The sequence below is a fragment of the Ciconia boyciana genome, chromosome 2, assembly GCF_034638445.1.
Source record: "Ciconia boyciana chromosome 2, ASM3463844v1, whole genome shotgun sequence".
Taxonomy (NCBI): Eukaryota; Metazoa; Chordata; class Aves; order Ciconiiformes; family Ciconiidae; genus Ciconia; species Ciconia boyciana.
Genome location: NC_132935.1, coordinates 47,560,603 through 47,586,497, shown reverse-complemented (window position 1 = coordinate 47,586,497; position 25,895 = coordinate 47,560,603). Strand labels below are relative to the sequence as shown.

Genomic DNA, 25,895 nt, shown 5'->3' with positions numbered 1-25,895 from the left:
AGACTTCTTTGGAGCCCTGACAGCAACTTAAAATTACCCTTCCCCCAAAACCCCAGGGAGGGCAGAGCAGCTCCACCACCTGCTCTCCCTGGAGGGGAATCCCTGTTGGGATGCTGAATCCAGACCGGCGCAGGGAGACGTGATTACAGCTCCCAGCACCACCTTGAATGAATCTGCTCTTTGGCTTTTGCACAAAGGATCCGAGTGATTCTCTGACTTCAATGAAGAAAGCAAGGATATTCTTAAAAGAACTAATTTCACAGGTCTTTCTTAAGGAGAGCATTGCCCTCTTCATGTGGCGTTTCCTCTTTAAAGTGAAGAAGGAGAAAAATGAAGTATTTCCATAAAGGGCAATAAATGAGAACTATCTTGGGCATGACTTATGTTCACAGTGGCCGTTTATACACGGGTTTACCAAATCCCTTAGTATAGTGATTTACCCTGAGTTGTTCTGCTATCACACTAATGACTTCCCCTCTTATTAAAGATGTATACTCACACCAAGCACTCTGACCAGTAAGAGGCATGTCTGGATACCTTCATAAATATTAAGGTTGACAGATGTCACCATCAGAATTTTTTCCGTTATCATAAACAGTCCAAAAAAAGACAGAATTTCTAGATTTTCCTTTTCTTTAGCTGCCAGCCATCAGCTACTGACTTCACACACACAACTAATTGAAGTCACCACGCTATCATAGCTCTCCTCCTTCAGTGAGTGAAGAAAACTATGCACAAGGTAACAGCTAGTGCTGGGCTAATAACCGGGTGAGCACAGCGGTCACAATACAGTCAGTACACAGACAATATTTCATTATGAGACCTAATACAGTACACAACACACAATCAGCATTTCCACTGAGATTCATCCCAGTTCAGCAAAGCACACAATTCAGCTAAGTGCACATCAGGAAAGTTTTGCAAGTGTGCTGAACTGGGCTTCATTTGTATCCTTAGTACAGCAGCTGATTTCAGCAACACTACCTGTGACACCACCTTCTTTCAAAACAGGCAAAAAAAAGTATCCCCACTTGTCAGATACCAAATAGGAAGCCCCATCAGATGAAATCTGAGGCATCTGACACTTCTTATGAGACCCACAGGCTACTGTTTCATGACTTGTTAGGCCACAACAAAGAGGATGTGAAAACAGTTTGCTGAGCAGGAACAGATAAAGTCATGTTTAACTCTACCCATCAGCCAGGTCTCAAACGGATCTTCTCATGTCCCAGCCTGATTCCCTACAAACTCTAGGTAAGGAGCTCATGAATAACAGGGCAACTGTGACTTACCCATTTTGTTTGGTTGGTTTGTTTTGTGTTTGTTTTGACCAAGAACCAGTATTTGTCACCTGACTGCAGAGAAGTCTCTGGAAAAAAGTCATTAATGTAACATGTCCCCCCTTTTGTCCCAACGAATACATTCCTGTTCTTCTGATGAATAACTAGGCCTACAGGAAATACAGTAATCTAATTCCCACTTGTGGTTAGAATTTTAAAAAGCATCATACTAAGGTCATTTAAAAGAGGGTTTGAAGATTGTTTTATTTTTTGAGAAATAAAAATAATCCTCAAAGGCAGATGGAATTCAAAAATGCCATAAGAAGCCATTAATTGTAGAACAATTTCATTAAAACATTGTTTGCTGCAAGGTTAACCACTAAGAAATATATTCTATCTAGTGAATTACATTATAATATACTTACTTGGTGGATATAGTTGGCAATCTTTTAAGTCACTTTTCTTTTCATTTGTGAGCTTTACATTGCAACTCTTCCCTACTTCAGTTAAATACTACTGAATTAAAAACAACACTAAGAGGTTAAAAATTCAGAGAATTAAAATTATACACCTCACAAAGCAAAGAATTAATGGTTAATAAGAAGCACTTTCTTTTGGATGAAACGTTTTTAATACTTGCAGAAATAATTGATGTTGGCAGAATTTTGATATCAGTAGACCTCTAGTGGCTATTACTGTAATTGATGATTACATTACTTTTTTTTTTTTTAAATATTGTCTTCAGAAAACAAAACAGGAAAAAAACATAGGAGCAAAACTGCAGCAAAATGTTATTAGAGTACAAAAACTATAACAAATGTCTTCTTTCACAACTGTTATCCAACAAGTGTTTAGAGGCCCTGTTCTCATTGGTTTTAATAAAATTACACAGCTAAATACCTTTAAAAATCTAGTCACCAAAACCCAAATCTGAGTCAGCGGTGGATGTTTTAAAATTAGCTAAGGTTAATTCAAAAATATTTGCCAAAGACTCTGAGGGAGGTATTTACAGGCTGAGTAAGGGACAGGAAAGCCCTTCCTCACTCCCCAGCCGGGGCATGTGCCCTCACCATGCCCATGCACCATCCCTCTCACTCTGCTGCCGCCGGGAAGGACCTCAGACCTGCAAGTCGGAAGCGGTCTGCAGAGGGCTCAGGACAGCGCCCAGTCTGGACTGGGAGCTGTGGGACAGGAGAACATTGTCACATGGTGTAGCTAGCCATGACTCTAAGCTAGCCATAGCTAGAGTGAGCCACTGTCGGTATTTGGTAAAATACCCGTTTTAATGATTCTTCATTCACTTCGGCTAAACTGTCATACTTCAGTGTCCATCAGCAGGTACAAAACAGACAGGATTCCCTGCAATGATTTAGTAAATGAACCAGTAAAGGGCGGGCCTTGATGACCTTTGAAAAATCAGGCTGCATTAGCTTAATGTAATATCAAAGCCATGGATCTGATGCCTCAATGTGGGACACTCAAGCCTAAAAGTTTAAGCCTTTGCTCATTTAGTTTGCTAATTTAGAGTCATGACACGACATCTCCCTACATTATCTGAACAAGTGGTTCATGGGCCTGGGCACACATTTAAAATTTTTACCTTTCCCACACTTCTCAAAATGAAAGGGTCAGACTTTCAACAAAATGCAGAAAGGCAAACAGAATAAGAAGATAATCTATATGAACATATCTGAATGTTGGTCATCTTACTCTTGCCATGTGACTAGTTAAAAGGCTTTGGTGATATTTAGGCCTAACAAACACTTAATGGCTTTTTTGTATATTATTAACTACCTTTTTCTCTTAGAGAGTCCAAGGGGAATTGAGGGGTTTTGTCTCCTAAGTAGATACACTTGGAATCTTACGGTATGAGTTAGAAAGCAGTAAGAAAATTGAATTTTCATTGCCTGAGGGCCTCCCATTTGCCCATTTAAGAGGCTCTATTTTAGTTGGTTTGCACATACTACATCTTTCAGATATATTTTAAATTCAGAGTAGCTATCATTTTCTCTTCCTCACATAGTGTTGCATTTTCACAAAACTACTAAATCAAAAGAACTCTGCTAGGTCAAAATTGTTCACGAGATTTTTGGTGTGACCTCCTTCACGTGCTGGTGAAAAAATGATTAATCATATGTACAATCAGAAAAGTCGATTCTTATTTAAAAGACAATCATGCACCTATGCATGAAATTACTGCCTTCTGATGGACCTTTGTGCCAAGGTGACTTTCACAACCTCAAATGGTCACAGAAATGTAATTCTGCACTACCTATTTAGGCTTAGAACGTAAGTCTAGAAAATATCTTCTATATCTAGAAATAGCTAGAAAATATCTTCTATACATAACCTTACACTTATTTGTGTACACAAAGACAGAAAACACAACGCTCTCAAAAGGCTGAACCTTTACCGTGCCACAGGATTTTAAAAAAGAATGGAAGGCCTACATAATCAAAGACAGATCATTTGAATGAAAGAAACACAGTGGAAATGAGTCCAAAGAGATCTGAGCACACACAGGGAAGTGCAGTGATGTAAAACGTGTGTGCCGGAGCAAAAATCTCTCCCTCGAGGAAGACCTTCCAGTACACACTCATTGAAGCTATTCTTGACTGATTATTGTAGGCTGAGCAGTTCAAAAAGAGAGAGTTTAAAACATTTGCAGCCAGGCATTCATACTTTCAAAGAGTGCAGCAAGATGATCTCTTGGCAGTCTATGTCCAATAGGTGTCTATTCAGAGAGGATGATGGCTGTTCATTATCAAATCATCTCGTTGCCTAAGGGTGTTGCCAAACTTGTTAATGATAAGTTTGGCTGAGCAACCTGGATAACACTGGAAGCAATATTACTCTGCAGAAACTTTGTGCTGTGTGCCAGCAGAGATAACCTGCCATTGCAAAGTTGGTTGAGCAATACAAAGAAAAGTTATACGTATTTTTTTAAACAACAAAAAAAGCCCCAGGTGATTTGGTTAATTTATTTACAAGGATTCTTTGCATTGCTGAGCAAACAGCTACAAATTGGAAACTAAAAAGTGTGTTAGTTCCCAGGATCTGAACATACCGTGGAAGTGCACTGTTTATTATTCTTTAATCTCTATTAAAATAGTATTTTGCTTTCTCAGTATATCAGCCAGATCCTCGAAAGCCAGGAAGTATACTGTGTGTAAATGAGATGAGCTTACAGCTCAGATGATTGTTGACACATCTGACAAGACAAACATTCATCCAAACAGTTAAAATTCCTGTTCCTTGCCCCGCTCCTCCGAAGCTGCCTCAGAGCCAGAAGCTGGGAAGAGCCAGCCTTTCTGGACAACCTTCAGCCCTTCCTGTATGCTCCTGGTTACATTCTCTTTGGAAACAGAGCAGTGGGAAGCTGCACAATAGGGAACAGCTTCATTTAACTGAGCTTCTCTCATTGCAACTAAGCACACAAGTGCCTCTACCTTCATGTGAAGTCAATATGGAGTGGCAAACTCAATGGAAATGGAGTAATTTTGAACCCCCTTCTGTGCGTCTTTGAATTTGTCCTGAAATGGAGCAAGAAGGGTCAGAGTGTCAGCAGCTAATAATGAAGAGCTGCGAGTTCAAGGCATTTTCTGGGCTCAGCTGACCCTGAGGGGACTCCAGCCCAAGGCAGACCCTGCAGCAGACTGAAGATCTGGAATCAGAGTAATCAGTGAAACTATCCACTATTGATTCTGCTACTAAAATCCTCTGTGTGTTGCAGGGTTCTTTGGTACTTTTCATCTCTATAGAACTCGTTTGGGCTAAAGATGTGGATGTGTAATCCATGAGATTCCAACACTAGCTAATAAAGACTTGGAAGCTGGGTTCAAACTTAAACATCACAGACATTTATTTTTGTAAACAAGGACTTTAAAAGGGTTCATTGATGACCATGTTTAAAGCAAAGAACAAAGGAACTCACTGGCTTTTTGTGTTTTTGCCAAAGCTTGCCTGCACAGGATCTATATAGGTGTAAGGGGAAATATGTCATGATCCAAAATCCAAAAGCAAGGCCTCAGCCCTACCTTGAAAACCTTAGCATCTCACAGCTTCCCTACAGCCTTTTATGTAATCATGTCATGCAGCCAGCAGAGCTCTTACCAGAGAGAAAGCTTCTGGCCTATCTTCACAGCTATCCTCTCCTTTCCTGCGTGAACGTGTCACTAAAAGTGCCTGTCACACTCCAGGCTGAGCTGAGCTGAGCTGTAGCACGCAGAAAGAAAAGGCTCCTACTTCAGATACCTTTGGCCAATCCATATGTTCTACCCATTCTCATATCTGGCATGTTTAGGGAATCTAATTTAGAGTAGTAAAGACTATCTCACAAGATGTAGGTGGATCTTAAAATACCCCCAGATCTCTGGTTTAGTGTAAAAGCTGTTCCTCTTTAATATCAAAGGAGTGGATTTGTTGAAAGAAAAAAAATTTCTATATATAGTCAGTGCTGAATCAGTGTGAACATCCAGGAAAAAAACAAATACAAATCATTTTCAGTGTTCAGGGCCAAAAAACATCCTTTCCTTCCAAAAGCTGGTCACATTTCATTAAAGAGTAGCGCAGATTCAACTTAAGATGGAATTTTTTCCAGTAACTCTACAGCTCCCTCCCATTAGAGCTTGTAGTTGCCAAAAACCCTCCATCACCTCTGTTCACTCTCATGGGAGGAATATGACAGTAATGTCCTCCCTCTTCTTTACCTATTCACCAGAGTTCCTGGACACATCACTTAGAGCTGTCAATAAATTCCAGCATCACCAAATTGGTAACTCAATTTATTAAACCGTATCTTTTGGACTATTTTGTTTTCTTTATTTCACAGTCTGAAAGCTATGTTCTGGCCTTCAGTCATATTGCTGGCGATTTCTGATACCTCCAGCTTCTAAATAATATATATTGCTGTAACTCAAGGCAACAGACTTTCTTCTTCTGTCACAGACCAGTCCTTGCCTCATTTCCCCAGCTCCATTGGCCTTCTGATTTAACTACGGAGATGAGAGAGTAACCTTTCTGAGCTTTGCTATCCCTGCTAATAGCTCTAAACATTCTGGATTAATGATGCTCTGAGTCATTGGAAATGGCTGTCACTCTTGTTTTATGGATGGGTACATTTAACAAAGATGGTAATATTCCCCCAAATGCTCACAACTGAAAATGCTTCCTTTAGTATTACTACTTAGAACAATAAAACTACTGAATCAGGCCTTCAATTTAAATACACAGGCAAACACCCTCAGATTTGAAAAGATACTCCACATGCAGAGGGTGGGTGGAAGAGGTGACAGCATCTCTTCTGGAACACAGACAACATAATATGGCACGCCACTTATGCCATGCTACTGACTCGCTGGTATTCCAGAACAGATTTTGTTGTACTAAAATCAGGCAGGCATTTACCACAAACATCTATGTGGTTACTTCACTATTTGAAGATGAGAATGGATAGCAGGTGGACATCAGCAGGTTTTCTTTATTACCACTGCACTTTGGACTTATAAATTGTGCCCAATAATTAATGAAATTAAGATTATATTTTTCGTATTTACAGAGATGCACTGACAACTATCAACTATCACAGAAATCAATATTGCAGACAGAAAATAATAGCTGTTTTTAAACAAGGTCAGAACCTCATTTGCTATAAACCAGTGTAGGCCCACGGAGAATATGATGCAAGACATCTAAATGTGCCTGCACTGACATTTTCCTTTCATACTTGCCAAAAGAGTATGGCAAGTAATACTCTTTTAAACAGCTTCTTTGTAGAGTGACTAGAACAGAACTTGCAAACCTTCACCAAGAGCAGCACTTTCAAAGGCACAAATGGCAGAAGAGTGCTCTCTCTCCTGCTACCTCTCTGCAGGAGTTAGAGGTCTACCTACCACTTATGCCTCTGCCAAGCCCCTCACTATGGCCTCTCTTCCTGTCTGCCAGACAGCTCTTTGGAAAACTGTTTTTCCTTGCTGCTAAAATGACTTTCTCTTCTCATACTCAGAATCCAAGACAGAAATCAGCATGAAGATAGCTTACCTTTTTATTTGCTCTACGTTTATTTGCTGTCCGTTCCCATGGAAGTACATGCCTTTCAACTACCAGCACCTCTTCCTTTACTACCATTCTCCTCTGATATGACATAGATTCAGCTGGCAAATAACCAAATATGAAGTATTGAGGAGAAATAGTTCAGACTTCCTTAGACTGAGAACTAAGGATTATTATGAAAACTTTCTCTCCTGCCAAAACCCACACCTTAGAGATAAAAAAAACCTCAGTGTTCTTCCCCAATAACTACATGAAACTGTATGAAAAAAAACCTGTTTATCACTTTAACACCAATGCACAAAGCTTTTCACTCCACAATCCATCTCTTTCTCCAGCTGTCTTGATGTTTAGATGATAGCAGAAAAAAAAAGCCTTTTAACAATGAAGGCGGACAAATGAAAGGTGGTAGGAGGAAGGAAGTGCCTCCTGATCATCTTCCAGTAACAAGAACACCCAGCTTTAAATTATTCAGCCCACTCTTCAGTTTTGGAACCTTTCAAGATTCTATGTTATTGGCTGCCCAAACAGCCATGGCAGCAAAAATAATCTTCCACCTGTAGTGACCCAGAAATCTCCTTTCTTTTTTTGACACAGGCCTTATAAGCTGGAGTGTATGAGTTCTCACCTTGATTACTGCAATCACAGAATCATAGGGTGGTTTGGGTTGGAAGGGACCTTCAAACATCATCTAGTTCCAACCCCCCTGCAATGAGAAGGAACATCTTCAACTAGATCAGGTTGCTCAAAGCCCTGTCCAACCTTACCTTGAACACTTCCAGTGATGAGGCATCCACAACTTCTTGGGGCAACCTGTTCCAGTGTCTCACTACCCTCATCGTAAAAAATTTCTTCCTTATGTCCAGTCTAAAACCTACCCTCTTTCAGTTTAAAACTACTGCCCCTTGTCCTGTCACTACAGGCCTTGGTAAAAAGTCTCTCTCCATCTTTCCTATAAGTCCTGTTTATATATTGAAAGGCTGCATTAAGATCTCCCCAGAGCCTTCTCTTCTCCAGACTGAACAACCCCAACTCTCTCAGCCCTTCGTCATAGCAGAGGTGTTCCAGCCATCTGGCCATTTTCATGGCCCTCCTCTGGACCTGCTTTAACAGGTCCATGTCTTTCTTGTAGTGGGGACCCCAGAGGTGAACACGGTACTCCAGGTGGGTTGTCACAGAGCAGAGTAGAGGGAGAATCATCTCCCTCCACCTGCTGGCCATGCTTCTTTTTACACAGCCCAGGACACAATTGGCTTTCTGGGCTGCAAGCACACATTCGAGCACACATTGCCAGCTCATGCCCAATTTTTCATCAACCAGTATCCCAAAGTCCTTCTCCACTTTCAATTCATTCATCCCTCAGTCTGTATTGATCTTGGGAATTGTCCTGACCCATGTGCAGGACCTTGCACTTGACCTTGTTGAACTTCATGACGCTTGTACAGGCCCACTTCTCAAGCCTGTCAAGGTCCCTCTGGATGGCATCCCTTCCCTCTAGTGAATCAACTGCACCACTCAGCTTGATGTCATCTGCAAACTTGCTCAGGGTGCACCCAATCCCACTATGTCATTGATGAAGATATTAAATAGTATTTGTCCCAGTATGGACCCTTGAGGGACACCACTTGTCACCACTTGGACATTGAGCCATTGACTGTAACTCATTGTACTTAGGAATGAAAACACCTAAAGAAGAGCCCTCAGGAGACCATTTACTCAACAACACCAATTGTCAAGTCCACACCAGTCTTATGTTCTTCACTCAATCTCTGACCTGCCCTGCAAAGCACCACTGTAAATGGCTCTGAGAGGAAGCCCCTAAAATGGGCACTGTCCTGTATCAGGAAAACACTTTGAAGGATGGAAAGAGCTTCAGTATAGGTTTCATATATATATATATATATATATATATATGGAACCTGCTTCTACAAGACACTGCCATCCAAATTTATTTTTTATGTTGCTTCCTTGGAAGAAGAATGTGCTGCTAAGCTGCTGTAGCTACTGCTGCCCCTCAGATATAACCTGTAATATTCTGATAGGAGCTACAGACACTGAGATCCACTGTTTCTTGCTGTTGCTCCTACTGAACAGGAAAACACAAGCTGGCTCAGATGGCACACACCTTGTGATTTGTTTGAAACACATTCAAACAAAACCTTTTCCACCCACACCAAAAAAAAAAAAAAAAAAAAGGAAGAGATGCAAACTCTTTTTTGCCTTGGAGCTTCAAGAGGTATATATTGGAATATATACCTCTGAGAAAGAGAGAGACTGGTGGAACCATGCTGTGCCCTCCCTGAGACAGAAACAGAAACATCCACCAGAGAAAACACAAGATCAAGGGAACCTGTATCCTCCCCCCACCAGGCAGAAGGCAGTAGCTTAAAGGAAAGGAGTGAATGGAGGCAAGTCTATGCTCGAGGTGGCAGGCAAACTGTCTCATTGCCTACCTTGCCTTCGCAGGTGCCTCTAAACAACAAGTATGAGGCTCTGGATGTGGAAGGTCAGTCAATGGATGATGTGGATGATGGTCCATCTACACCAGAGGTGTTGCCAGAAAGGTCTATCCCCCGTATCATGACCACCTCCACAAGGAAGAAGACAGGTTACAGTTGTGGATAACTCCCTTCTGAGGGGAACGGAGGCTCCAATATGCCAGACAGACCCTCCTCTTAGGGAAGTCTGCTGCCTCCCTGGGGCCTGGATTAAGGACATAACTAGGAAACTTCCTAGCCTGGTACAGCCCTCAGACTATTACCCATTACTGCTCTTCCACGTGCATGGCAATGAAGCTGCAACGTGTAGTCCAAGGGCCATCAAAAGAGACTTTGGGGCCTTGGGATGGTTGGTAGGGGAATCTGGAGCACAGGTAATTTTTTCCTCTATCCTTCCAGTTGCAGGCAGCGATATTGGAAGAAACAGATGCACCCAGTCAATTAATACATGGCTCCATGGCTGGTGTCACCGCCACAATTTTGGGGCTTTCAATAATGGGATGGTCTACACAGCACCAGACCTGCTGGCATTGGATGGGATTCATCCTTCTCAAAGGGGGAAGAGGGTCTTTGCTCACGAGCTAGCGGGGCTCATTGACAGAGCTTTAAACTAGATTTGAAGGGGGAAGGGGATAATATCAGGCTCACCCGTGACAAGCTACGGGACAACACGCCAAGGTTAGAGGGATGGGATGCTAGCAAGGGCCCTCAGCCTGTTGCTCTGAGACTTGCTGGGTACACTGGAGAACACTTGTAGTCTTATGGAGATGAGCCAGGGGCTCCTGAGTTAATAGAAGCCAACAGGGAAACACCGGTGAAATACCTCAAAGGAATTCAGGTGTTTTCCTCTAAGGTGACACAGCCAACAGCCCAGCTGAAGTGCCTCTACACCAATGCATGCCGCATGGGCAACAGACAGGAGGAGTTGGAAGCCACCATGCTGCTAGAAAGCTATGACATAGTTGCCATTACGGAAACTTAGTGGGACAAACCCTATGACTGGAGTGCGGCTATCAATGGCTACAGGCTGTTCAGAAGGGACAGGCAAGGAAGGAGGGGTGGAGGGGTTGCCCTCTATGTCAAGAAATGGATAGACTGTGAAGAGCTGTCTCTGAAGAATAGCCATGAGCAAGTTGAAAGCTTATGGGTAGGAATTAGAGACTGAGGCAACAAAGGGAACTTTGTGGTTGGTGTCCTCTACAGGCCGCCTGATCAAGAGGAGCCTATTGATGAAGCCTTCTTAATCCAGCTACAGGAGGCATCATGCTCACAGGTTCTCATCCTGCTGGGGGACTTCAACCACCCCGACATCTGCTGGAAAAGTAGCACAGCGAGCCGTAGGCAGTCCAGGAGACTCCTGGAATGCGTTGAGGATAACTTCTTAAGCCAGGTAATAGACAGCCCTATCAGAGGGGAGGCGTTACTGGACCTGTGGTCACCAATGCAAGTGAGCTAGTTGGAGACATCAGGATTGGAGGCAGCCTGGGCTGCAGTGATCATGCACTGGTAGAGTTCACAGTCCTGAGGGATATGGGTCAGGCGAAGAGTAAAGTCAGGACCCTGAATTTTGGGAAAGTAAACTTCCCAAGGAGTTCAAGGAGTCAGTCAATAGGACCCCCTGGGAAACTGCCCTCAGGGACAAGGGAGCGGAACAGAGCTGGCAGATCTTTAAAGACGCTTTCCATAGAGCACAAGAGTTCTTGATCCCCAGGTTTAAGAAATGAGGAAAGGAAGGCAAGAAACTGACATAGATAAGTCAAGACTTGCTGGTCAAACTAAAGGACAAGAAGGAAATGCACAGGCAGTGGAAGCAGGGACAGGTATCCCTGGAAGAGTACAGGGACGCTACCCAGGATGGGGTCAGGATGGCCAAGGAGCAGCTGGAGCTGAACTTGGCAAGAGATGCAAAGAATAATAAGAAGGGCTTCTATAGGTATGTCAGCCAGAAAAGGAAGGTCAAAGAAAGCGTACCCCTCCCAATGACCATGACTGGCAAACTGGTAACAATGGACAAGGGGAAGACTGAGGTACCCAACAACTTCTTTGCCTTAGTCTTCACTGGCAATCTCTCTTCCACACCTCTCAAGTGGATAGAACACAAAACAGGGAGTCGGGGAGCAAAGTCCTCCCATTGTAAGAGAAGATCAGGTTTGTGACCACCTGAGGAACCTGAACATACATAAGTCTATGGGACCTGATGAGGTGCATCCTGGAGTCCTGGGGGAACTGGATGATGTAGTTGCCAAGCCACTCTCCATGATATCTGAAAAGTCATGGCAGTCAGGTGAAGTCCCCAGAGACTGGAAGAAGGGAAACATCGCACCCATTTTTAAAAAGGGTAGAAAGGAGGACCCTGGGAACTACCTACCTGTCAGCCTCACCTCTGTGCCTGGGAAGATCATGGAACAGATCCTCCTAGAAGCTATGCTAAGGCACATGGAGGACAGGGAGGTGATTCAAGACAGCCAGCATGGCTTCACCAAGGGAAAGTCCTGCCTCACCAACCTAATGGCCTTCTGTGATGGAGTGACTACATCAGTGGACAAGGGAAAAGCTACAGATGTTGTCTGTCTGGACTTCTGTAAGGGCTTTGACACGGTCCCCTACAACATCCTTCTCTCTAAATTGGGGAGATATGGATTTGATGGATGGACTATTTGGTTGATGAGGAATTGGCTGGATGGTCGCATCCAGAAGGTAGTGGTCAATGGCTCAATGTCCAGATGGAGATCAGTGACAAGTGATGTCCCTCAGGGTCCGTACTGGGACCAGTACTGTTTAATATCTTCATCAATGACATAGACAGTGGGATCGACTGCACCCTCAGCAAGTCTGCAGATGACACCAAGCTGAGTGGTGCGGTTGACATGCCTTGAGTGATAGGATGCCATCCAGAGGGACATGGACAAGCTCAAGAAGTGGGCCGATGTGAACCTTATGAGGTTCAACAAGGCCAAGTGCAAGGTCCTGCACATGGGTCAGGGCAATCCCCGGTATCAATACAGGCTGGGGGATGAAGGGATTGAGAGCAGCCCTGAGGGGAAGGACTTGGGTGAAGTGGAGAAGTGGATGAAAACCTGGACATGAGCCTGCAATGTGCGCTCACAGCCCAGAAAGCCAATCGTATCCTGGGCTGCATAAAAAGAAGCATGGCCACCAGGTCGAGGGAGGTGATTCTGTCCCTCTGCTTTGCTCTGGTGATACCCCACCTGGAGTACTGTGTCCAGCTCTGGAGTCCTCAGCCCAGGAAAGACATGGACCTGTTGGAGCGGGTCCAGAGGAGGGCCACGAAGATGATCAGAGGGCTGGAACACCTCTCCTATGAAGAAAGGCTGAGAGAGTTGGGGTTGTTTAGCCTGGAGAAGAGAAGGCTCCAGGCAGACCTTATTGCAGCCTTTCAATACTTAAAGGGGGCTGATAAAAAAGATGGGGACAGACTTTTTAATAGGGCCTGTAGCGAAAGGACAAGGGGCAATGTTTTTAAACTAAAAGAGGGTAGATTCAGACTAGATATAAGGAAGAAATTTTTTACAATGAGGGTGGTGAAACACTCGAACAGGTTGCCCAGAGAGGGGGTAGATGCCCCATCCCTGGAAACATTAAAGGTCAGGCTGGATGGGGGCTCTGAGCAACCTGATCTATTTGAAGATGTCCCTGCTCACTGCAGGTGGGTTGGACTAGGTGACCTTTAAAGGTCCCTTCCAACCCAAACCATTCTATGATTCTATACTGCTCTGGTTGGATTTAGCCTTCACAGAATTGCCTCTTCTAGAAATTCAGACCCATAGTATTTCTGAACTCTCTGAGATGGTCTCTAATTAGAGCACAGGAAAATGTATCATCTGCTTAATAACAGATTCCCATGCCATAAAGCTCTGCCTCTCTTCAGTGACCATTTCAGTTTACTCAGAAATAGATAACTACAGAAAGAGAGATATATGTGGTAAGAGAAATATAGATTTATAAATATGGTTATGAAACATATAAATAGAAAATCTATTCTTAGTAATAGATATTTCTGTGTACACTTGAATTAGCTTTGTGCTTGTTCCATATTGTGTAATGAAAAATACAACAGGGCCAACATACAACTCAATGCTAACTTTATTTTTAATAAATGCTGCTTGAAAAATAACCTTGTCAAGCTGGCAAGCTCAATTTCTGCTACTCCCTAAGCAGCCTTCCTAACCCTGTAGTCTCTGGACTTTTCCTCAGAACTTATTTCTGTTCACATCTGTGTGTACAGCCAGGGAGAAACAAGTAGTAAGACATCCACCAGATACTCACATAGGAAAGCAGAGTAAGTAAAATTTTCCTGCCTTGAAGGGTGCTGAAGGTGGACAGTTTTCACTCTCAGCAGAAATAATGGAGCAGTCAGGAGAGTGGTTTTCTCCTCATTTTTTCATTCAGGTTCAAAGTGTAGCTAATTGCAGTATTCCCAAGAGGTAGTCAGACAGTATGGGAGACTAGATTTCTTCCTGACCCACAAGACAGGAATATCTTTAAAGAAACTCATTATTATTCAGAGAAATTTACTCTGCAGGGCAGGAACAGTTTAAAAACTAAATAGTTATTTCCCTTCTATCTGTATACAAAGAAAAAAACCCAGATATTGGTACTGCTAACACCTGGTCTCTCCATCATACATGTGTACTTGATGGTTGGTTAGGTTTGGGGTCTTACTAGCCAGCCTGTTCACACCCAGGTGTTAGCCAGCTCACCTGTTACACAAGGTCCTTGTGTAACTTCAGCTAAGAAGCAATGGGCTTTTGTTCTATTACAGTATGCTAGTTTAGTGGGCCACACGCCTGATTTGGGATACCCCAGCTGTCCTCCCCCCTGAAGCCACATGGCAGCATCCTCTTCTACTCACAGAGGCTCATACCAAGCATCTACAAAAACAGCAGATGCCCTAGAAGGCATCAAAGCCATCCTAAAAATAAAGCCATAGACAGAACAGAACTGCCCCACAGACTACCAACTGGACTACTCAAAACCAGGCGGTACACTGGAAGGGGGTCCAAGAAACAGAAAAGACTAATCGGCTACCACTACCCATCCAAATCAGTTATCTGTTCAGTAGAAGCTCTTCTGAAAGGAACCTGTTCTTCTGCATGGTTATGGCGGTGTTGGAGCTGCCTGTAAAAGGCTAGAAGGCTAGGAGTGTACACAGTTTCCTATGTGGTGAAGAATTGTTTCTGACAAAAAATAAATGTTTTACCTTGTCCACCCTCTCCTTGGCAAAGCTGCATTTAAGTAAGCTTCTACTGAAATCAGCACTTTGCAATGCCAACAGAGATAATTAAGTTCAAGAATCGCCACAGAACCCTCTTTCTTAAATCACTGTAGAGAACTTGGCCAGGCTGTCATCTTACTCTTCAAAATCCACCCATACCACATGCCTTTCAATGCTGTCACCACCATTTCCCCCCACCTGTTGCGTAAGCAATCATTTTAGGCCCTTTTTTCCCAGGGACTGAATGGAAGCATGCTGCTGAGTACCTGATTCAGAGAACAGGAAAATATTTGCCCTTTCTAACAGGCTTTACAACATCCATGCCTTTAATTAAAATAGGGCATATTTGCAGGAGAGGTAACAATATGGGCAACTGCAAGTCTGTGACTACAGATGTACAGAAATAACGAGGGATTATAGTCTGATCCAGGAATCTAAAATGCACAGTTCCTAGAGAGCACACATAACTAGTACAGAATAGCAGAAATGTAGCAGAAAGAAAAAAGGAAGATACAGGAACACAGACAGAGCTTGGTTAACTCACTGAATTAAAGCTTATCATCTCTGCGTAAACTGCACTGATGGTTTAATTAAAGAACCAGCAACAATTTCAGCACCCACATTAACTACTTTAGGATGAGTTCAACTGCCCAGAATCTATTACGAAAACACGAAGGATGAAACTTTGTCTCCACTGGAGTTTGTAGAAATTCTTATCATTGATTTTAGTAAGGTTTTAATTGCACCCGTATATTTTGGACATGATCATGCTGGATACAATTTCCAAAAGCCAAGTAACTAAATCTCAAAGTTCTTTGAAACTTTTCATAAAAATATGGTCCTTGGATAATTAACTAAGAGGGATATTTTTAAAAAGTTACCAATTGCTTTTAGACAGACAGAAATCCTAGCTTTCTTTGGTAAAGAAAATGTATAGAGACCTGTAAACTATTCAAAGATCATTTATCGATTCTTCATATATATACAAGGAGTTCTCTTAAAAGAGATTTGACAGCACTGGTTGCTTCCATTTACTTTCTGCCTCTCTAGACCACCTGGCTGCTCTCACTATTTGTACCACCTCCTCTTGAAGAGGATCTATTTCTCCCATTGCAGGTAATTCACATTAAAAGTTCTCAAGTCTTGTAGTTCTGTCTCTTCATCCTCTCTTTGACAGGCTACAGCATCAGCTCCCTTCAGAATAACCATCCAAGAGACACTTAAACAGTGTGACATAACAAACCCACTGCATGTCTTTGCCAATTAAGTCATTAAAATTTTAGTACACTTCATATTTGGGTTCTTCTTGGAACAGCAACTTTGTGTAACTGAAATGCCATCTCTCTTATTTTGTTTTCTTTCCAGAGGAAAAAAAAAACCAAACAACTATTCCCTGTCTGTATCTCCTAATTTCTTTTTCCATCAAAGCAGTAATAACAATTATAGCTCCTAAGAATTTGGACTAGTCTGTTGATATCATGTTTTTTTCACAGTGTTTCTCAAAGCACAAAATAAAATTTTCTAATCAATTATTGCTCCAAAGTACCTATTACTGTTGCCTTATTTAAAAGCTGCTAGTGAGCCACATGCTTTATTCTGGTTTATGATCTCATTTAAATCTCCATGCCAATGTCTATGCTTATGTGAAATCCAAGTTTCAGGGTATGAAAAGCTAAACACAGAGGTTTGAACTCCACCTTCCAGTCAGAAGTAACTACTCCTTTTATGCAAGTTTACCAGTTTGTTTATAGCAGGGATCCAGGACAGTTATTAACAAGGATCACTCTACTTTCTGCTTAGGGAACAACTCTACCCAGTAAAGCACACGGGACATCAGGACTGCTAGAAGTTTGGTAGAAGCAGTCACTAGTTCTCTCAGAGATGCATTAAGCTGACTCCTTGATTCATTTCACAAGAAAGCAGGCTTGTAAAAACTCTGAAATGAAACTAAAGCACTGAGGAAGGACTTAAGATACAAAGATGCAGCTATCCCCATAACAAGGAACTTCTGCAGTAGAGACTGATCTCAGGGCAATATTTCCACTGGAAAACCACATTCCAGCTGCAAGACTAGCACACTCATGAGTTGTTATCTGATGGAAATGGAGAAAGTCTTGGAGCTGACCTAAGGCATCAATTTCTCTTCATTTCTGTGCACCTAAGTCTGAAAATTGTATATTATATAAATTTGGATTTTTCCTTTATGTTAGCTTTTATCTGAATTTATTCTAAATGCCAGCCCTTACAATTGAAGTTCTGGACTGGTTTCTCAGCATCACACACAGTACAGCCCACAAAGGCAACTCAATAGGGTGTGCTCCTTCACATCTTTTCCCACAGTGGGTTTGAGTAGCTACTAAAGTCTGTCTGTCTGGAAGGGTGCTCCTTCAGCAACCAGCACTGGTCAGTGCCTATCTGGAATGCAGCAGTGGAGAAACTGCTTGAGCTTCACACGTCTCCCAGCAAGCTGTTAACCAGTCACGAAGTGCTAAATAAACTTGTAAAAGAGCCTGGCTTTATTTTAATCTGTGTTGATACTAAATGTAATTGTTGTATTTTTCTGTCTCCAGTCAACCTGCAAACCATCACTTCCATCTTTCTCACAACAACCAGGCTATCACCATTCACAAATACTTGGAGGACACCACTGAAGTTCAGCCTATCCTGAACCTTTCAGAATGATTATCTCGTTTCTTCCATCCTGTTACTAAGAAGTGCCAGAGGAGTGTCCCTCTGCCTCAGAATAACAAATATGGCTACTATTTGGCAACATTAAATCAACTATTTGAAAACACCACTTCACATACCTCAGGAAAATATATATATAACCACTTCCTATGTGTTAAATATTACAAAACTCTATAGTGCTGAAAAAGTACTACTCTCTTTTTCTAAACAAAGTATTTGCATTTGGTTAAAAAATTATTCCTAATTTTAAACATTCAGTATTACAAATATTTTATCAAACAAGAAACACTTTAAAGAAATTTCCATTAAAAAAATATATATATTTCACAAGACAGCCCAGTCTCTCCAGGGAATTTCCTGTTCCGAAAAGAAAAATTAATAGCTTCCTTAATTAAAATATAACACAGTGAAGAATTAATGGCTAAATTTAATTTTCTTTAAAGCACATTGTTTTACATTCCTTTTAGTGAAATAAAAATGCTCTATTATATTATTCTATATTAAACATAATAATAGGAAAAAAAGTGGAGTCAATGCCTAGCATACATTTTAACAGTAGTTATGAAACATCTCTACCTATACTGTAAGGAAGTAGCTCAAATTAAATCAAGCAATCTGTGCACATAGCCCCTGCTAAAGTCAACTGGTACATATGAAAGGATAAACCGGGTAAAGTGTCTATACTGGAAAGCAAAACTAAATCCCTACACCAGAATGCTCCTCCTTAATTTTGATGTTACAGAGAAATGGGAGGGAAAAGCCTGAAAGATGCTAAGATAAGGGAAAAGAACAAAGAAAATCAACCAAAACCAAACCAATGCTTTCAGAAATCCTGCTAAGCTTAGTTACAAGGGCTTGCATACTGAAATCAAAAGCAAATTGGCTCCCTTCAGTACCTGTGTAAGGAAAAGATAGCTTCCTTGGTTAGTATTATTGCCAAAGTGAAATATCTATTGATAGAGGACCTGTACAACACCAGTGCAACCCACAGACCTGTTTTGAAGGTGCAAAAGGATACAGGTCTGCAGCTAGCCTTTTACACAGGGGTAGGCTTCACTTACCACTAGATTGCTGATGTAAAAAAGAATGGCTGTGAATAGAGTGAATGGTCTGCAAGCATTTTAGCATTACTTGTGAAAAGATAATTCTAATTTCTCAGCTATTATTGGCTGCAAGTATTCCCTGATGTAATTATGGAGTAATAGCTGAGAACTTGATTGTAACCAACAGTTAGTAGTTTGTTGCTAACAAGGCAAACATGACAAACAATTTTGAGGCAATTATTGTCATTACAAGCCACACTCAATTGTTCAAGGCAAGCGTAATAGAAAGTGACAGTTGTGCAGCTGGGAGGGTGGTGCGGGAAACGGGATTGTTCTCTGATTGCAACAGACCAGTCAGACTCTAGCAGAGAGTCTGCTCAATGCATAATTCATGTTTAATAATATTTTAGTCTCTAAAGCAAATTACAGTATAAGACAAAAAACAAACAAAGACATGTCAAAAAAAAGAATACAAGTTATTAAAAGATGAGAGAAGACACACAGAAGTAAAATGGAGCAGGGGGGAGACATTCAGCACAGCCAACTCACAAGATGATTGCAACTAGCAAAGGAAGATACAGTAACTCTACATATTAAAAGAGTCAGTTGTAAAAGTAATCCGTTTGCTACACTTCCGTGAGAGGGGTGCTCATGTCCAAATCCTGGTTTGAGACCCTTGTCTGATTAGGCAGGTCCACTGAGTTAGTGAGGTTCTGGAAGTTCCTTCCATTAATCTGGAGGAAGGAAGGAGTGCTCTCCATGGAGAGACACTGATGCTTAATTCTTACCAAATTTCAGTTGTATAGAGAGTCAAAGGAAGATTTTAATCTACCGTACAATAGAAGTGCCTCATATATCAGCTCAGTATTCTGATGACAATGCACATACCAGCTGCCTCGTCAGCAGCTGGTACATTAAAATACTTGATTTGCTGAAAATTCCACCCAGCTCTCTTTAATGATGTTAAGGACTGAAAGTTTCTAATGCAGCTGCACCAACATTTCAAGCTCTTGCCCAGGCTCAGTACAATACGTTATCTCTGACATCGTAACACTGCTCAAGTGTCATTACGGTGTCACTCGTAGTGCCTTTTGCACTGACAGGGTATCATCTCTAAAGAAGCCATTAAGCTGCCATTGAAACTACATTTCCACAACTCTCTGGCTTTCCGTTCTTGTTTCACCATTTTCTTCCTCTTTCTTAAATGTATTGGTTTATGCAAATAATATTACATCAAAGCACATCTGATGGGCCAAATCACCCCAGGTGCAGCTCCACTGAAGCAAAATAATACTAGTACTATAAGCCAGGTTCTCAGGTCCACTTTAACTCTGCTTAACTCTGATACAAATTTTCTCAGATAGAGCAATACATTATAACTAACCCCCTGTCTAAAGTAACCTTTGTGATTTTGATATGTGTAAGATAACACACTAGTGCAGCCCATAGACTTACTCAGAAACATGCACATGTGACTGTGCTGTCTTTTGCTTTATTCAGTAACGAAGCCGACGCTTGCAAAAGGTGGCAGATCGACAGCTGCAGAGACACAAGACCTTTGCTTATCCTCAGAACAGATTGCTGGGCAGCCGAAGCAGATACCTTCCTCATTCTCTCTTGACAGCTTGTCTCAGCCCTCATCTTCAGGACATGGTTGTTGCCCTCATTCAGACTGTCCTGCCTCTGCTCTGTCTCCCAGAATAGGGGAAAGGTAAAACCTGTTCATACAGGTGGGCTTTCCCCTTCAGGGAAATTACAGCAAGACCACAAAAGACTGTGCATAAGGTGCTGTATTGCTAGCATTGCCTGGATGTTACTGTACTCCTCTCTTCTTTTCCACTGCCATGAGACAGACAGGTATTTTGGATCTCTTTCAGAAGACTAGTATTTATTGTTTCATCCTTAGTCATAAGAAGTGAGATTATTGCCCAAAATGTTGCAAGTTTCACTGGCTCGAGCAAGACTGGAAAGTCTGAATATATCACAAAATTCAGTCAGCTCTCCTGGACCCAGCTCGAATGTAATTTTAAATGGCCTGCCATTTCACCAAAAAAAAGAGTAAAGTAGCAATTGTTTTTTTATACTCTTTATAAGCTAACAGTGCTACCTCCTTCATTCTTAATCAGCCCAAACCCTTGCTATTAAGCAAAAATTACCTTTTGCTTTAGAGCAAAATGCTTATTAACTTAGCATGTCCAGTGTCTTGTATAATGTATAAGCATAATAAGCAACTTCATAGCATTATAGCTGTGTTAGTAGGGATCGACAAATTGCAAATAAAACTAGTCAAGCCACAGAAAATCCCCAAAACGAAAAGGATTTCTAAAAGTATATGAGGTTGCATGTAGGAAAACTGGCAGGCTGCTTTTTATTTTATTTTTAATATTGTTATTAAAGCTTTATGACTTCATGTGGTAATTTCACTCCATCCCATATACCACAGAAACATCAGGTGTTTGTTTTGAAGCCTAAAGAAGTTAAGCTTTTAAGTAAAAGACACCCAAACTCTGCAAACATTTCAGCTAATCTTTAGTGGGCCTTTACTGAAGTCAAGTGGACTTAGGCCTCATACAAAACAAGCATATTTGTAAAATCTTTCAGTGCTTGAACAGAAATTAAAAGCACAATACCCATTAATGCAAATTAATTTTGTAAATTAATGTAAAATAACATTTCCACTGAAAATTCTTAATTAGCAGCAAAAAGGTTGCCATGGGTTTGGTGCTGGGAATCATCTGCTCTCCTGTGGGCTTTGTTACCACTCGCTTTACTCAACATCAAGAGCAGGGCCAAAACACAGGCAACAGCATAGACAATTTACTCCAATACGCTCCTTCACCAATCTGTCTTTACTTTGGCCTGCAGTTGGTGTTCAAACCCATACATCTCACTTAAATTACTTTGTGGGAAAAGAAAAGTCAATGTTTTAAGACAGGGAGTCCAGGTTTTAGTGGAATAAAGACAAAAGCAGAAAAAACTACGGCAGTACAACCGGTTGAGAATGGAAGATGGATTAAACACTTGGCTTGGACTCAGTTCAGAGTGAACAAACCAACAGCAAGCACGGGTACAGCAAACTCTGTGCCCTTGCACAGACACACGGTTTTGACAACTTAATCAGCTGATGTTACTTGTTTCAGGTGAAGCTATTGAGCAAAGATTATAGCTTCAATGCAGAAAACAGGTATTTAGACGACTGACTCCAATACTTGTATCTACCACAAACACCAAAAGAGTGAAGGGAATAGTTAATATGAACAACCACATCTCCTACATCTATATTGTGGAAAGCCTGGCAACATGAACATGCCAGGGAAAGAGAACTGGCACTATCCAAATGACCACAAACTACTTGGAAGGCATAGTCCTCCATTGCATTACAGTACTATTGCTCAATTTTCTATAAATTGTTAAAAATACAACCAGGAAAAGCTTATTAGTAATCTCCACATCTAAGATTATAGCACAACCCCTGTCAAAGGCTGAATCATGACATATTTTGTCATAGCTAGCTGCTATAAGCACAGTCTCCATACAGTGCCTGTGAGGGGGAGTTCTATATAAATATGTATAAACACTTAACTATCGTTTTCTAAAAACTAGATTGAAGAGGACATAGTCCCTCCACCCAAATCCAGACAAAGCATTGATACATTTTGGTGTACCTCAGTACAGTGAGAAATACTGAAAATAAATGAATTCTGCATCTTGCACTGAGTTACAGTCAAATAGTCTCATCCCTGATTTTTATTTCATAGCTCACATAGTGAAAACCAAAAAAATTCAACATAAAATTTATACCTAACTCTTGTTACTTCTAGAGTTGTGTATGTTCTTAATTTCCTCTAATCGGAGCATCCCCCTACACCTCTCTCGTGTCTTGCTAACTAATGAACCACCACAGGGAGGGAACAAACACACTTAGCTGTTCTGCACAGGGCTCCAGCTAACAGGCAAGGGCAACAAGAGTCCCATTTTCCCTCAGGGTAGAAGCTCTTGTTGCCCCTCTGACAGACCTACCTAGAGGTCAGTTTTCACTACAAAAACAATTTTTGTACAGGTTGAAGTACTAATTAAAAAAAACCAAGCTCCTTTATTTCCAACTCAGTTTGCAAACCTTGCCTGCTGTCTGTGGTCTGAGATAAGGGCAAAAGGGTTTGATCCAGCAACATCAGAGTCCCTAGAGCATTATTAGGAGAAAGGAGAATTAAAGACAGCTCTCGAGTGGGAGCTTTGCCTGAAGATGAGCGGTAGGCGGGGCTTGCTCCAAAAAACCAGCTTAGGACAAGGGAGCTGTAGCATGTATAGGGAAGCAAGAAAATAGGGGCAAGCAAGGGGAGAAGGTGCAAAGGAGAAAGGAACACACCAGCAATTTACAGCCCTATTATCCAGCTGGCTGCTAAGGAAAGCAGCTCTGAGGCACTGGTAACCAGATAGCCCTACCTCATTCCCAGCTGGGGAATGAACCGATTGCAAATTAGAGCTGCTTTCCCTTTCTAACTCCCCAGGGAAGAGCAGCAGCTCTTTTCCAACTCCTCCCCCATAGTTGCAGCAGCCCTGCAGGTGCTCAGGATGCTATTTTCAGCCATTCACCAGCAGGTGTGACTCAAGGCCCTGTTATTTAAAAGCATACAAAGGCTAATTTAAAGTGGAAACTGTCCTTCATAGTATTGAGGCAACTTCAGTACTATGGATACAATTCACCAACTCTCCTCACTTTTAATTTCTTCCTCAATTCCCTGTTCCCTTTCAACCTAATATGCTTTATACAAGGAATCTTATGAAACCCCAGTACATTTGCAGAGCCCAGGACTTTTGTGCAGTACCAGCACCCATCTACTGCAAGCAAACACACACCTTCCCTCTCTGTGTTCTCCTTCTCAGCATTTTTCCTACCTACCATGACATTTCTGGGTGAAGAAGTCTATTGCTTTCAGCTGGTACTGTGGGTTGCTCTCATATTTGCCTTTATTCTATTTAGGTTCAAACAACCTAACCATGAGAAACAGAAAACACAGAGTACTACACTGGAAGACATTGAGAAACCTCAGGTCAAATTTTCTAGTATGAGCTCTGCAATGGAGTCCCAAAGCCAAATGCCTATCTAAATATGATGCAGATACAGTCCCAAAGGAAGAGGGTATGAAAGCATCTTAGTAATTTTATGTAGATAGTGTCAGCATTCCCCTGTGCTCTGATAAACTGAACTGGAAGAGGAGCCTCCACCTATCCCTCAGTGGTGTGGCCCAGCTCACTATTACATTCCTCTAGGGTACACAGACTCTGTTCATATCCTAGTACCAAATCAGCTGAAATCCATGGAAAAAAAACAATAGATGTCCAAAAACATTCTCATGCCACCTCACATGGAAAGCCAGGTAAGCAAACTGATAGAACACATCACCTTTAGGTACACTGGAGCTGTCACTAATCCACCCCAGGCAGCAGTTTTCCTAATGATTTCCATTAGCAAATCATTCTCCCAATGAAGGCATGCTTGGGGCAGCAGAAGACCTGTGCTGTCCCCTTCCACCACAGACACCATTCCCAACCGTGTGTGCACAGGCAACCTTACGCAGCAGTAAGTTTTCACCTGCCAGAATGCAGCAAAGACATTTCAGATGAGCCAAATGCCAAGTGTCTTTATCTGTAGACTGAATGTGGTAGCTGACACAAACGCTCATGGACATATAGTATGTTTGAGGGAAGGGGGCAGGAATCACTTTAGACACACAAATTCATGCTTTGGTGATGATTTTGATGTGCATGCGCTATAACTAAGTATTAAATTTGTAAAATTTTACACTGAAGGATGTGATGCCAAAAGGGATTGTACTGCTAAGTTCATGTAAGTTCCCTTCTGTCTTCCCTCCTTCCTGTTCCCACTTCCATCCCTCTATCTCTGTGTACATTACTTTCTTCCAATCTTTTTTCCTGCCCTCTCCTATCATTCTTCTTTCCTCCCCCTTCTCTAATGCCTTTCAGTTCCTCCTTCAGGCTCTTCTCCCATATCTGAAAAAGCAGTGTTGCTATAACTAGCCACACTCAGGTTTGCTACCTGACAACAGCTAGTACAGGAAAACCATGAAGCAGGAAGAGCTGCTATTTCAAATCTCTCTATCAGCAGATGCTTTAGCCAGAAGATGCAGCAAAAAATAGGATTGCCTTAGGAAGGTGAGCAAGTACCATCTGGGAGGAAGGGAAGGAAAGCTGAGAGATTTAAAGCAATTCTGTAAGATCACACTACCTGCAGTTCAAAGACCACAGTGCATTTATTTTCCATACTTTTTAAACAGCAAGTGACAGATTTGCAACATTTTATCATTCATACTTATGTTCTAATATGATTAGATGTGGCACATGAATCTGGTTGTGGCAGGTATTAAGACATGTATGACAGGTATTTCTTCATAGGTTACTGTACTGAGCTATAATTTTTATTTCAGATATATACGTGCACACAATTACTATTAAGAAACACTCTATATATGTGAAACAGATTGAGTATACAGGTAAGCAAAAACCTCTAAAGCACAGTTTTGCACTGAAAGACAGATACATAAAAATGGCACCTTCCAAAGTATCCCTGAAAACTCTAACTTAGCAGTATTATTATAATATACTAGCCCTGAAAAGTCAAACTTCAACAGGAAAATGAACTGGCTTTCCCTACGTCTTATGCATCAGAACTGCTCCTTTAGTGAACATACGTAGATAAAAATTAAGTCAAAAGTTGCACACATTTTGTGATAGCTTGAGGACACTCAGACAAAAGGCAGCTGTGGTTAGAATCTGGCCTACCAAATTATTATAGACGTCCTCATCCTTTATTTGTCTGGAGAGCAACACAGCAGAAGGTCCTACCCATCCCAGATCCTATCAGCCACTATGCAGCACACCCATTCTCACCTAAATAGCTTACCAGCTAGCAATTGACCATGATGCATAAAGTGGAAAGAATCCAGCTTAACTGTCAAATCCCATATATTTAGCATTTAGGAGAAATATAAGAAGCACTTCTGAATTGGCAGACATGATCAGGAAATCACAGAGTAACAAGTACAGAATACCAATATGTTGTTTCTAATAGTGATAGAATAGA

The 25,895-nt window shown here is 41.6% G+C and overlaps 1 protein-coding gene across 4 annotated transcripts in view; it reads right to left on the bottom strand.

Moving 5' to 3' along the window:
* The window catches only part of NOL4 (nucleolar protein 4), a 196,619-nt gene that overhangs the window by 118,386 nt on the left and 52,338 nt on the right, over positions 1–25,895 (bottom strand). The window lies entirely within an intron of this gene.